The 15,134-nt window shown below is 44.4% G+C and overlaps 1 protein-coding gene across 11 annotated transcripts in view; it reads left to right on the forward strand.

Annotated features, from left to right (window-relative positions):
- Positions 1-15,134, forward strand: part of CACNA1E (calcium voltage-gated channel subunit alpha1 E) — a 492,344-nt gene that overhangs the window by 127,486 nt on the left and 349,724 nt on the right. The gene's annotated exons all lie outside the window — the stretch shown is intronic.

The following is a 15,134-nucleotide window of genomic DNA, read 5'->3' on the forward strand; positions in this document are numbered from 1 at the left end:
AACTTTCAACAGAAGATGGTTGTTGTTTGCTTTGAATAAGGAGCCAAAATTGTGGAGTGATTTTTGGATGGAACAGGGTGTATGTCATCTATGCTCTCGAGCTGCTTTTGACTTGGTTTTGATGGCAAACATATATGACCCTGAAGCTCAGAGGTACGTAATCACATCATTTTGAAGACATCATGACTGTCCAAGTTTCCAGAAGGGGCACCCCAAATAGGCATTCTTCTAAGAGGGCATTGACATGTTCCAAACCAGAGAGACCCAGGGACTGACTGAGTGGTTAGAACTGGGAGTTTCAGATAGTTTTAAGTTGAAGAAAACTGGCAGGGGTAATCTTTGGTGACTTGCTTCAGGAATCTGACAGAAATACCAATGACCCTGGGTGTTTGATGTCACTTGACAGAAGCATCGCTTCCATTTTTTCCCCTCTGCACTGAGCCACAAAGCGACTCATTCGTTTCCAGGGCACGTGTCTTCAGGGGGGGTCTCTGTGGCTACATTTGTCCTCCCTTGTTTGGCAATCTGTAGGATTTTTCAGGATGAGGTCTTTGCCTGAGGGCCCCTGAGATTTGGCAATGTTCTGCTTTTTTAAAATAGAGCGTTCTCATAAAATCGTTTCATAACCGTGTGATGGACACATGTGGGATGTATTTGTGGCCTGCTGTTTCAGAAATTGAGTTTGACTTTTGAGTACAGTGACCTGAAGAACAAATTGGGGTCTTATTTTTCTCATTCCAGTACATCTGCGGGAGGCAGGCTGGGGCTGGGGAGGCAGTTCTGTGATGTCATCAGGGTCTTTCCAGCCAGCCGTCTCTAGTGTGGGCTCCTTAACTCCGGGTCCCACGCAGCAGATCTGTGTCCAGTGCTGTGAGCAATATAGGAAGAAAGAAAAGGAAGAGCAAAAGGAAACATGCTATGGGAGCCAGCCTCTTCCTGAAGAACTTTCCCTGCAGTTTCTGCCTAGTAACTTCTGATTCTATCTCCTTGGCCAGAGCTGTATCACATGACTTCCTTTATGTGGAAAGGGCGATGGGAAGTGTAGTTCTATTAGTGGAAGACCTAGATCTTCCTTATAGAGTCAGGTTTCTTTCAGGAAGAAGGAAGTAAAAGGCTACTGGGTAGGCCGTTCTCAGCTATAAGAACCTTGCAAAGCAAGAAATGGTGCCGAAAGTAAAATCAAAACATATGTAAGCCTTTCTTTATTGTGATTTTCCAATGTAAGCGAGATCCAATGTAAACAAAGAATATGTCTGCATATAAAATGGCAAGATCTAGTTTAATTTTTATCAAGTGGAAAACTCTTCCAGACCTCATTCATGGTGATGGTTTGGACTGAACTCTACCCAGTAGTCTACAGAATGCACCAACCCCCCTATATTTGGTTGGTTGCAGCAATACAGGAATGAAAGCATTTTGAGAATGTTTCATAAAGACAGTTTTCTTTTTTAAAAAATATATTTAATTTATTGGACAGAGAGAGAGATCACAAGTAGGCAGAGAGGCAGGCAGAGAGAAAGAGGGAGAAACAGGCTCCCTGCTGTGCAGACATCCCAATGCGGGGCTTGATCCCAGGACCCTGATATCGTGACCTTGAGCCGAAGGCTTAACCCGCTGAGCCATCCAGGGGTCCCAACAAAGACAGTTTTCTAAGTAACAAAAAGAACATTGGGGAAAAAAATCCTTAGTTGTTCCAAGTTTCCCAAATACCAGATGACAATAACCTCAGTTGTCTACAGAAACTAAGTAGTCTATTGATAGGTCTCTGGAATCAAACATGTGATACGTAGATTGGGTCAAGAGGCAAGAGGACTGGATTGGGTGGTAAGAACTGTGAGATGTGGTCTAACCTCTTTCACTAACTAGCTGTGTAAAGTTCATTAAATAGCTCTAGCCACTCACCCTGTGTAGCTTCAGGTTGGTCATCTTTAAATGAAAGGGCTGGTTTAGATCATGTTCAGTTGAAATATTATGTGAGCCACAAATGCAGGCCATCAGTATAATTTTAAGATTTTTTAGTAGTTATACTGAAAAAGTAAAAACAAACAAGTGAGATTATATTTTAATAATCTAACATGTCAAAAATATTGCCATTTCAACATGAAGCCAGTAAAAAATTGAGGTATTTTACATTTTTTTTTCCTGCTAAATCTTTGAAATTGGTGTATAGCCTCCAGTTGGTGGACTAGCCACATTTCAAATGCTCATGGGATTCGTGGTTACTGGCTACTGTTTTGGCTCCGCACTGCTCTGACTGAGCTCCAGTTTCTTTCAGACTGACTGTTGTGTATTCCACGCTTGGGTACTCAAGTTTAGAGTATCTTTCTATCCTTGAATATCCTTATTGTCCTTTCTGACTCAGTCTCTGAGGGTCACAGCTCCTTCTCCCAGGTGGCCATTCTACCTGTGATATTGTGATTTGTAAGAAAGATTCATTTGGTCATTCGGAGGATTAAAATCCGTCACTCTTATAGGCATTTGGTCTTTGTCTAGTTCCCAATTCACAGCTCCCCAAACCCTTGGAATTTCCTAAATGATGAGAGTGATAAAGGTGTCCCTTGTTATGTTAATGAAGTGACTTCTGGAAAGCACCTAAGGATGGGGTCTGTTTGCCAGGAGAACCAACTGTGTGATCACAGGGTTGGAACTTAGAGTCCCAACCCCAACCTCCTCTTAGAAGAGAGGGGTTGGAGATGAAATCAGTCATCAGTGGCCAATGAGTTAATCAGTCATCTATGTAACAGACCCAAAAGGACAGTGTTGGGAAAGCTTCTGGGTTGCTGAACACTCGGAGATTGGGGAGAGTTAGTGTTCCTGGAGAGGGCACAGAAACTTCCTCCCTTTCCCCATACCTTGCCCCATGCATCTTTTCCATCTGTTCCTGAATTATATCCTTATCTAATCAGCCAGTAATCTAGTAAGGAATTTATTTCTCTGAGTCTTGTGAGTTGCTCTAGAAAATTAATTGAATCCAAGAAGGAGGTCCTGGGAACCTGTGATTTATAAGCAGTAAGTCAGAAATACAGGTATCAACCTGGGTTTGCAGTTGGCAGATGAAGTGTGTCCCAGGGTGGCAGTCTTGTAGGATTGAGCCCTTACCCCATGGAATCTGACATAGTCTTTGGCTTCATAATGTCAGAATTGAGATGACAACAAGGTACCAGCTTAGTATCACTGGCATTGTGTCCCGGAACCTAGAAGGCTATCCTGACATGGAGCTCACTTCCCTTTCTGTGTTTTTTGGGCAGGGGGAACCAACACCTAAGTATAACCTTCTTGTCCTCTTTCTTCGCCTTCACCTCCCTGTCCTGTGCTGGTGTCATTTTGTAACTACTTCCCTTGCTGCTTTTTCTCAGGTTAAGCGTGTGAGGACTTTACCCACACCTCTGGTCTTAGCCCAGCCTGGAAAAACCCTATTTGCAGCCTCCCAATGCTGTTTCATCTGGTCTGTTTAACATTCTCTGAATTTTGTTTTCCATTTCCTTTAAAATCTTCACCCGTGGGGCGCCTGGGTGGCTCAGTGGGTTAAAGGCTCTGCCTTGGGCTCAGGTCATGGTCCCAGGGTCCTGGGATCCAGCCCGCATCTGGCTCTCTGCTCAGCAGGGAGTCTGCTTCCTCCTCTCTCTCTGCCTGCCTCTCTGCCTGCTTATGATCTCTGTCTGTCAAATAAACAAATAAAATCTTAAAAAAAAAAAATCTTCACCCATTAAAAACAAATGTAACAATATAGATTTTTTTTCTTTCTCATTACAAAAGACAGGCTAATTGGGAAACAATTGGAAAGTGGGGAAAGGCATACAGAAGAATATAAAATTCTCTCAGAATCCAGTCACCTCAGTCCAAACCCTGCTAACATTTGGTGTGTTTTCCTCTCTGGTCTTTTTGTAAGCATCCTATATATGTACAAATGTGTTTTTAATTTCTGTGTTTTCCCCCAAACCTAGCTCTTACAGAACACATAGTTTTCTATTGTGCTTCTTTTTTAAATTATCTGTGCAGAATTATAATGATATCATGAAGTATTATTTGAAAACCTGATCTGTAATGGCTAACAGTTGAAGTTCAGGGAGAGATTTGGGTGCTCTTATGTTGCTGTTAGGCTCGGGACTCAGATAAACTTAGTTCCGGCCCTGCTTTCTTATCTGTTCTCTCAGAAGAGCTCTCCACCAAGGGGATATGAAGAGCAGGAACCAACTGTGAAATAAGGATCGACTTTATTAATAGTGCAGTGGGCACCTGAAACCCACACTTCCACGGTCCTGTGGTGATTGGTCTAAGGGAAGCTTCGTCCCCATCCCTGGAATCTTAGATGTATCTATCCAGTTGTTCTGGGAAACGGACTTGGATTTGACTTACGTGGCTCCATGTGGCTTTGGGCAGATGACTTAACCTCTCTGGGTATTTCCTCAACTGTAAAATGAGGATGACAAGAGGGCTCACGCCATAGAGTTTTGTACAGACGACATGAGGTGAACAGATCACGTGCTTCTCACAGTATCGTGTAGATCAACAAATCCAATGTTCAACAAATGATCAACAAATGTTAGTTCTACCGTGTCCCTATCATGGAACATTTATGTGGTTTAAACATTCTTCACTATTATAGACTAAAAAATGTGTCAGTACTCAACAAATAGGTATCAAGTACCTAGTATGTGCCAAGTGTTTTCCTGAATGTTGGGAATGACATAGGATAACCATGACAGGGACCTGACCTTGTAGAGTTTAAAATTTTAGTGGAGAAGCATGATCAATAAAGGAGGTAAGTTCAGACAGTGACAGCTGTATAAGTTATAAGTTAATGGAGTGAACTAAGGGGTGGCAACCTCAGACCTTTCTGAGGTTGTATAAGTTAATGGAGTGAACTAAGGGGTGGCAACCTCAGACCTTTCTGAGTAGGTGACCTGAATGACAGGGTGAGATTCTGGGAAAGGTCAAGTTGAAAGACTCTGAAGTGGGAGTCAGCATGGGGAGTTCAAAGTTCAGGAGCAGTAAATGAGCAAGGAGGGGATGGGAGGAGCGGGGCTACCTCCTTGGGTGGACACAAGGGGCCACCTTGTCGTGGAGAGCTTTGGAGGACAGGGTAAGCAGGGCGGGCTTTCGGCACAGTGTGAAGGACACCCCCGGAGCATTTCGTACTGGGGAGTGATGCACACGGAGTGGTGTGTGCCTGAGAACCAGTTGCGCCTGTCTCTCCCCAACTAATTGTGTCATGACATCACACGTTGATAATTCACAATGGCCATGGTGAAAGTATTTACAGCACAGAGATCTGTAGCAGATGCTGCAAGTCAGGACTTTGATCCTACAGAGAGCCATTGTTAAGCACTCACCAGCCCACCACTAGAACAAGCTGATCTAGGGTTTAAAGACGCTTGAGCCACTCTATGGAGAATGGATTACATGGAAGTGACATGGCCGTGAACATTCTGGAACATACTGTTTTGACTGCAGTTTTGAGTATTTCCTTAGAAGAAATTATTAGAAGTGAAATGACGGCGTAAAATTATCTAATTGCTCCCTACTGGAGGTTTTCACCAATTTATATTTCTACCAGCCATGAGAGATCATTTTTCTGTACCCTTACTGATACTGATCACTAGCAAGAGAAAAAAAAAAGGAAAAAAAAACCACAACTAAATGTGTTAGATGAAAAGTGGTTTCCTGTGAACCTGGGTGGCTCAGTCCTTAAATGGCTGCCTTTGGTTCAGGTCATGATCTCAGGGTCCTGGGATGGAGCCCTGCGTCGTGCTCCCTGCTCAGTGGCGAGCCTGCTTATCCCTCTCCCACTCTCTCTGCTTGTGTTCCCTCTCTCTCTGTGTCTCTCTCTGTCAAATAAATAAATAAAATCTTAAAAAAAAAGAAAAATGGTGTCCTTTTTACTAATGATTAGATGTTTATTGATCATTTGCCTGTCTTCTTAATGGAATTATTTATCCATATCCTAAGCATCATTATAAAAAAATTGGGTATTTGTATTTTTCTTATTGATTTGTCAGAATTCTTTTTAATTAATCAATTAACTAATTAATTGATTAATTAAAATTCAATTAACCAACATATAGCATAATAGTTTTTGATATAATGTTGAATGATTGATTAGTTAGGTATAACATCCAGTGCTCATCACATCACGTGTCTTGCTTAAAGCCCATCACTCTTTATGCATTAAAAGTAACAATTTTTGCCATTATGTTGCAAATATTTTCCTTAGTTTACTCTTTTAATTTTTTTAGTATATAAAAGTTTTACATTTTTTAAAAAGATTTTATTTATTTATTTGACAGAGATCACAAGTAGGCAGAGAGGCAGGCAGAGAGAGAAGGAAGCAGGCTCTCTGCTGTGCAGAGAGCCCAATGCGGGACTGGGTCCCAGGACCCTGAGATTATGACCTGAGCTGAAGGCAGAGGCTTAACCCACTGAGCCACCCAGGCGCCCCAGAAGTTTTACATTTGTATGGAAATAGATCTATATTGTTTCTCCCAGTTCTTTCATGTTTAAAAAACTTTTCTCCATCTTGAGGTCGGAGGAATATTCATTTATGTTTTACTTATGTTAATTAATTAATTAATTTTTTTTAAAAGATTTTATTTATTTGTCAGAGAGAGAGCGAGAGCAAGAGCGAGCACAGGCAGAGTGGCAGGCAGAGTCAGAGGGAGAAGCAGGCTCCCTGCGCAGCAAGGAGCCCGATGTGGGACTCGATCCCAGGATGCTGGGATCATGTTGAGCCGAAGGCAGCTGCTTAACCCACTGAGCCACCCAGGCGTCCCGAATTAATTAATTAATTTTTAAAGGTTTTATTTATTTGAGAGAGAGAGAAGCAGAGAGGGAACACAAGCAGGGGGAGTAGGAGAGGGAGAAGCAGACTTCCCACAGATCAGGAAGCCCAACACAGGGTTCAATCCGAGGACCCTGGGATCATGACTTGAGCCGAAGGCAGACGCTTAACAACTGAGCCACCTAGATGCTCCTACTCATGTTTGTTTTTGTTTTTGTTTTTTTTTAAATACAGCTTTAATCTATCTGGAATTGATTTGGATTATAATTCAATTTCATTTTATTCTAAATGGCCTATCAAATTTTTCCAGCCACTAGTTATCGAATATGTATTTTTTTCTCCACTGATTTTTAATGTTACCTGTATCATCATTTACAATTTTGTGTATAGTAAGGTCTGTTTTTGTCTATGTTTATTTTTATTTATTTTTAGAAGATTTTATTTATTTGACAGAGAGACACAGCAAGAGAGGTAACACATGCAGGGGGAGTGGGAGAGGGAGAAGTAGGCTTCCTGCCGAGCAGGGAGCCTGATGTGGGGCTCGATCCCAGGACCCTGGGACCATGACCTGAGCCAAAGGCAGCCATTTAACTGAGCCACCCAGGCGCACTGTCTATGTTTTTAGTTCCCTTGATCTATTTATTACTTCCTCATTATCATGCTGTTTTAATGTTTAGCTTTATATTAGAATATTTGATAATTCAACATCCCCTTTAGGACACTTCAGAATCATTTTGCAACCAACAACATAAAAAATTGGATTTTGGTTGAGAATTGCAACAAACTTATTGGTTTAGTTAGAAAGGACATCTTGGCATGGAACTTGGCATTTATTGAAGACTTCTCTTACCTTTTGGAGTCCAATGTTACAATTTCCACTTTCCTCCCTTTAGCCAAATTCTGTTTCTATGTATCTGGTTAAGGGATTTTTTTTTCCCCCTAGATAAAGTTTTTATTGCTATTCTGAGCAGGATACTTTTTAATGACATGTTATTGCTGGCATGTAGGCAAGTTGTAATACTGTGTGTTTGTTTATGAATGTTGAACACTTATATTAGCGTCCTAGTGAAATCCAGACCTAGGAACCACTGTCTGATCTGGTACCACCTGTCCTCCAGCTCCTGCTGCTTCTCTGTTCTCTGTCCTCTGGGCTTTCTCTGACTTCCCCAATACCTACGTTCTTTGTTTTTACCACTTTGTGGGCTCTGTTCCTCTTATCTCGGACTTCCCAGTTTCCTCTCTACGCAGATAATTCCTTCTTATCCTTCAGGTCTGGGCTCTCCTGTCCTCACCTCCCAAAAGACTTTACTGACCACCCTGTCAGTTTGTCGTTACCTATCTGCAAGAACCACGGCCATTTATTTATTTATTCCCACTGCCCAGGACAGTGTCTGTTCACCTGGTAGGCTCTCAACCTATGTTCTTGAGTAAATAAAGACATCTGGCCCCCTTTCTGAACTCCCAAATCAATGAATTCTCGTAGAGTCAAAGGAGTTTTTTTTAACTTGGAATGTCCAGGATTGGCTTATTCAGGTTTAGGATATTTTTGGAATTGACATATATGCAGTTAAAAGGGTGCCATGATTGATAACAAAATATTATGCAGTAAAATGCAGCTGAATATCTGTTACCAGAACACACGAACAGCTAAGATCAGTGAGCCTTCACTGTAGATCAAGTGAATGATCTACAGTGATCTTCACTGTAGTGATCTTTACTGCAGATCAAGTGAGCCTTCCCTGTGTGCTCACCAGTGGCATCTCTGACCAGCAGAGACCCTGTCCCCATGTGCCACGTGTGGCCACGGCTCACCACGGCCTTTGCCTCTCACAGCGTGGCTGCTGGGTGTAGTCCTACTTCTGCCAGTTACATTTCTGCATCTGTTCTCAGTCTCAGCCCTTCATCTTTGGGCTGTCTGTGTCTCTCTGTCCATCAGATCCCTCACACTAGTGTAAGGACATGCTGTAGGATCTCACACTAAACAAAGCAAACCTCTCTTGACCTCATGCCCTTCTTTATCTTCTGGCCTGTGTCTCTGCTCTTCTCTACGGCAGAATTTATCAAGAGTCGTCCCTGGCTGTCCCCTTTTTCTCATCTGCGGTTCCCTCCTCGAGCTACTCTGATAGGCTTGGGTTTGCCAGAACTGCTCTCAGTCAGGTCCCGAGTGGCATCCGTGCTACCGCATTTTCGCGTTCCTTCTCCAACTTTATTTTACTTGACTTGTTACTTGGTGCGGCTGACAACTCTCTCGTTCTTGAGACATTTACTTCTCTGGGCTTCTGAGACGGCATGCTCTTCTGCAGTTTCCCTCCTCTGTGGCTGTGCGTAGTAGTCTCTGCTGCTGGCCCTTCCTCTCTGCTATGAGCCCTAATGTGGGTGTGCCCCAGGGCTGGGTTCTGGCCTCTTCTCTGCCCATACTCAGCCCTAGGAGCTCATCCATTCTTGTGGGCTTATGCATATCTACCCACAGATGACTTCCCCATTTATAGCTCCACGTTTCATCTCTCCTCTGAGCTCCCAAACCTACTGCCTCCTTGACACCTTAACGCAGGTGTCTAGTAGACATCCTCTCCTTAACATGTCCACACCAGAACTTTCCAGTTATCCTGTCTTCCAGTCTGTTCCTCCCCTGTGTCTTTCCTCTTCCACTAATGACACCACCATCTATAGTATCTGTATCTGTAGTATGGCTCCAATCCCAGCTTGTGTTAAAGAGTTAAGGAAGGCGTGTGGTGGGAGTAACAGCTACGTTCCCCAGGGGTGATGTTACAGGACGTGTCCTTTCTCCCATCTGACTCTCATTCTCTAGTAGCTGTTTCAGAGCGCAGTGTGTACCGCCAGCTCTACCCACCCACCGCTCCCACCGCCTTTCCCGTCTTAGGAGTTTTGGATTCATAATGGCTCTGGAAGCAGAGGAAGGCTGGCATTAGGTCGACTCCAAAGTTATAGCCATGCAAGAGAAGGTTGGTCTCCTGGGTTTCTGGCTAGTGCAACCCCTTGTTTCCTGTGATGTGCAGCAGGAATTGTGGGTGAGGGATGGGGCATTTATGAAAATCTTTCAAGCCAGTATGTTTGTTCTGTTCCAATTCCATACTCAGCTTTTTTTTTTTTTTATGTTATTTGTTTTTGTCTTTTCTTCCCCCCTTATCATCATGTGTATTTTGGTGGGGAGTGGGGGAGTCTACATTAAAGATTGTCAGTCAGATGGTATTTTAAGCTAGAAATCCCCAGAGAAATGCAAATACAGCCACTTATGAGAAACTTCTTTGGACTCCTCAGAATGGTAAAATCCAGAAATTTGGATAATACCCGTGTTGGCACTGATAGGGGGAGACGGGAACTTTCATAGACTGCTGGTGAGGACCCAGCTGGTACAGTGATTCTGGAAAGTAATTTGGCAGAAGGTAGTGAAATGAAATGTGGATGACCTGCACGCTCAAAATCCCACTCAGGTATATGTATCCTAGAGAAATTCTTTGCAAGGTCTGAAAGGAAGGCCATGCACAGAGATTTCCTTACTGTACGCTTCTAGTGGCAGGGAACTAACTAATGGCAACCGAAGCGCCTGTTCCAAAGGGAGCAGGTGAGTAGAGTGTGGTGGGAGCAGTGGTGGGACACGCCGTGGAGAACCGAGAGCCTCCGTGCGGCACCATTAAAGACACTGTTGAGTGAACACACACAGAACCAAATGAAATTCATAACGTTACATGACTTAGGGAAGTGAAAAACATCCCCACATCTGACGTTTTATAAAGATAAATGAATATTTAAGATTGTGTGTTAGATGTGTCAGAGAGGGTGCCTGTGCTGGGGGAGGTGCTTGAAAGGGGTTCTTAGGCATGAGGAACCCAAAGCCCTGTGGCCCCCATTTCAGGAACCAGGAATAACAACCTGGCTAAACTCAGAGATAGGAAGTTCGGATTTGAGATATATTTTCCTCATGAATTTCAGAAAGATAGATGCATAGTTCCCAAATGTGGACTCTTTTCTCGAAGAACCATCCTTAAAACCCCAGGTCACGACTGGTGTGAGTAGGCCATACTCTGCTAATGGCAGCGAGGGGTGGCCTTTCTCTCCTTTCTAACCCCCAGACTGCTCCAGGTTGCAGAAGGCGTAAAACCACTCTGTGTAGTGAGTTACCCTGTTGTCTCGAGATTGAGCTCTTAAGGAGAGAGACGACACCCATTCCCTTCGGTGTCCCCAGCAGCTGGCTACCGTGGGCAGTGAATATGTTATCAGCACTGCTTACCACTTTTAATTGCATCACTTCACTTGCAAATTGCAAAGTTCACTTGGGAACTTTCCTAGTCTAGATGCTTGCCTTGCGAGTAGCCTATCGAGGTGTGCTTCCTGCCCTCCACCCCACAAGGCAGGTATCACATAAAGAGACAGTATGGTACTGTCTACCAAGGGCATTACATGTCATCTGGTCACAGGTTAAAAGCATGGAAATGGGCTTCCCTGAATGATGGCTGGGTCTATTCCCACAAAGAGACAACATCTTTTCCATGTAAGAAATACCCTGATGGAATTCTGTTCGAGTTCCTTCAACCTCACAAATATACGTTGAATGCCTACTATGTGCATGGGAACAGAACCCAGGGTTGGGGGTGGGCATTCCAGTGAGATGACCAGAATGCTCTAGAGTGAGCAGTAAATAGATTGTGGTACATCGAGTACAATCCTTTATGCAATAGTAGGAATAATAGGAAATAATAAGGCCTTACATTTATAGAATGCTTTATACTTTTCAAAAGTACTTGCATGTCAATTATCTCAGCATGGTTTGGTGACCACAGTCTCAGGCAGTACCTGCGATCAGGTAGATATTTTCTGTGGAAAATGGTCTCCAGCATTGGGCATCCTACTTTTTTTGGGTTGCGTGAGTGTGCGGGGGAAAGAGTCAATTGTCATTGTTTCCATAGATGGAGATGAGGGAGCCAAGACTGAAAAGTTTCCCATCCCTAGGAGTGAAACCTTACATCAGTGATTCCCAACCCTGCTTATTGGTTCCCCAGGGGTGTCTTGAAATTTTTCAAAGGAAATTAATTGCAATCTACTTCAATTTTTAAAATACACATATAGACCGCACAGCACAAAGGTTCTGGGCAGGGGCGGGCCAAGGGAGGTGGACTTGACGTTGTATGTGTGCCAAAGAAACTGTCAATCAGCCAGAGAACAATAGGGAGCTGAAACTCTCCCAAATTTGGGGGAGTGATTGGTCTGTGTTCACCCCTGCTGGGTAGGCAGAGGCAAAAGGGGTGGTGTTGGTTACTGAAAAAGTTGACATAACTTGGATGACTGCAGTGACTTTGAAGTCTCAAAAGAAGATGACCTGCTCTTTCCAGAGTCTGGAAAAGCAGGCTTCCTGGCCCCAGGGAATGTGTTAAATCCACGTTCTACAGTGGGGGGCAGGGCCTCGTTTTGCCATTATTATTCTGAATTGGCTAATTTAGTGATTTGGTGCTCTTAACACTTACTTGTCCACACCAAGAAAGTGTTGTTGGACGGCTGCTTGGCTTAAGAACACAGTGGTGTTGGTCATTCCCTTCGTTCTATCCAAGCTAGAAAATGCCGAGTTTGCTCTGTTGTGGCACTGATCGAAGCAGACACGTGGGTCACTGTGTGTGCTGGTGCTCAGAACTTAAAATGCATCCTCCTGGATAGGGAGGAACTCACGGACGACTGGGTCTCAAAGGAACGTATCGAGGGCTGCCCCCTGCTTTTCTCCGTCTCCCTTGCTGGGTTCTCAGGGGAAGTGGGATTTTGTGGGTAGCCGCAAGTGTTCGGGCTGTGTGTTCTTAGCCTGGTTCTGCACAGCCCAGTAGGAAAGGGGACAGAGGAGGAGGCTAGTGGTTGGGGATCCTCTGTTTTGGGAACATGAAGCAGCCTGGGTGAGGAGGAGGGAAGTTATTGGGGAAGAGTTAGGGAAGCCTTGATTCATTTCATCTGTTAGCCCAGAAACACAAGTTGCAGGATCTCCTTATCTGCAGGTGGGCCATCAGCTCAGTCGCTGCACATTGGACCTTGAACTCTGGCATGTGCTCCAACTGACTATGAGAATAGCGGTGGTTCTTCCTGTTTCCCTGGGGCACATGACGACCGAGGCTTTCATGTCCCTTGCCTCAGGAGACAGATCTAGAAAAATGATGCTGTAGTCAACATCAGAGCAATTACTGCCTGTGCTCTCTTCCAGGATTTTTATGGTTTCAGGTCTCACATGTAGGACTTTCATCCACTTTGAGTTTATTTTTGTGTGTGGTGTAAGAAAGTGGTCCAGTTTCATTCATTTGCAGGTTTCTCTCCAGTTTTCCCAGCACCATTTGTTGAAGAAACATTTCTTTTCCCATTGGATATTCTTTTCCGCTTTGTCAAAGATTAACTGACAGTGTAATTGTGGGTTCACTTCTGGGTTTTCCATTCTGGTGCGTTGATCTCTGTGTCTGTATTTTGTGTGTTTTGTGCCAGTACCATACTGTTTTGATTACTATAACTTTGTAATATGACGTGAAGTCTGGAATTGTGATGCTTCCAGCTTTGTTTTTCCTTTTTCAAGATGGCTTTGGCTGTTTGGTGTCTTTTGTGGTTCCATACAAATTTTAGGATTGTTTGTTTTGGCTCTGTGGAAATGCTATTGGTATTTTGATGGGGATTGCCTTAAATGTATAGAGTGCTCTGGTTAGTATAGACACTGTAGTGATATGTTTTCTTAATCCATGAGCATGAACTCTCTTTCCATTTCTTTGTGTCATCTTCAGTTTCTCTCATCAGGGTTTTATTGTTTTCAGGGTATAGTCCTTTCTCCTCTTTCCCTTTGCCCAATCTTGACCTCACACTTCACGGCTGTCTCTTCCCTGAATTTTCCTCATTGACCGTTGTGAGATCAGAAAATGTGCTCTTCTTTCTCTTAGATATTGAAGTTGATTAAGAAAATGACTTAAACCTATTTGGAGTCGTGGCACTTTCAAAACAAAGTCAGTGCAAGGGTTGTTTGCCTCAGGTGAAAAAGAGGCAGGTAGCCTTGGCAGGCAGCCCCCTGCCTCATCTTTTCATGTCACTACACATTCATGAGGACAAGAGGTGCTGAGCTGGGGTGTCCCAAAACAACCGTGTATGGCCGGGGTTCCTGTCCCTCTTTTATAAATAAGAAAAAAACCGAGCCTTTGTGAGCAGCCAGAGCTCACCCTGGTGTAAGTGGTGGAGACAGGATTTGAGCCTAAGCCCGCCAAGCCCCAGAATCCGCCCTCTCTGCCTGCAGCATAATGCTGACTGGTCTAGATGCGCCAGCTCTCCTCCTGCTCCTCCGAAATAGCTCAGAGCAGGCCTTAGAACTCTGATGAGTCTGCACAATCTTTCCGGCTTCCAGGCGCGCTGATGAGGACTGGAGCTTTTACAGAAGATTTTCTTGGCCAGATGAGGAAGACATTTTGCGTTGTACATCATCTAGAAACACTTTCCTGAATTTCTTGAATTCTTATTTAACATCTCTCTTCTCCCTCATGCTTTCCCCCCAGCTCCACTTTTAGGGTTGCGTCGTCTGTTTTCTCTCCCTCTTCTCCTTTGATGCCTCGGTTCCCCCCTCCATCGCTCCAAGCCGTTCATCGTGTGCCCCGGTCTGCGTGCGCAGGCCTGCCAGGGGGAACGGATCTGGGCGGTTAGTCCAGCTGGCTACCTTTGATGGCCATTGGTGAGCGGATGCATTTATTCCTGCGAGTCCCCGAGTGGCGTAGCAGAGTGTTCATCCAGCAGGGCTGCCGTTCTCCCGTGTAGGGTGGCTCTGCTGTGAACAGTGCTGGATTTCTCTCCACGTTGTTTCATGTGGGAGAGCATGAAGGAAGAGGCGTGGTTCGAAGAGAGGCTGACGCTCCAGGAAGGCCCGTGGGGAAAGAGAGGAGGAGGCTACTGGTGGAATTCTAAGACTTGGTGATTATCTGGAAAGAGAGAGAAAGGGAAGAATTTTGTCTAGAGCAAAAGAGTAGCATGAGATGGAGAATTCCAGAAGAAAAACAGATTTGAGATGGGGTTGGAGGAAAATAGTTCAGGGACAATGCTCTAGTTTTGGAAACCAGCACGTCCTTGCTATCAGCTTGGGGCACTGTCTCACCTGTCCGATGCTCCTTGCTTTGGTCTTGGATCATCTGCTGTGGGGCTCAGCCCCAGTGTGGGAGATGGGAATGGCTGGTCGGACTTGGAAGTAATTCTACAGCCCTCGCCACGAGTGCTCCGGGGACCGTCAACTCTGTTTGGAGCTCCTGGAGCTGCTCCCATCACTGGGTTTACCATCACCCCCACCCCCATGGTTCCTCATTATTCTCTGTCAGTTTGTATCCTTTGGCTTTTGGTCTTTTAGAAATCT

Source organism: Mustela erminea, chromosome 17, assembly GCF_009829155.1.
Source record: "Mustela erminea isolate mMusErm1 chromosome 17, mMusErm1.Pri, whole genome shotgun sequence".
Lineage (NCBI taxonomy): Eukaryota > Metazoa > Chordata > Mammalia > Carnivora > Mustelidae > Mustela > Mustela erminea.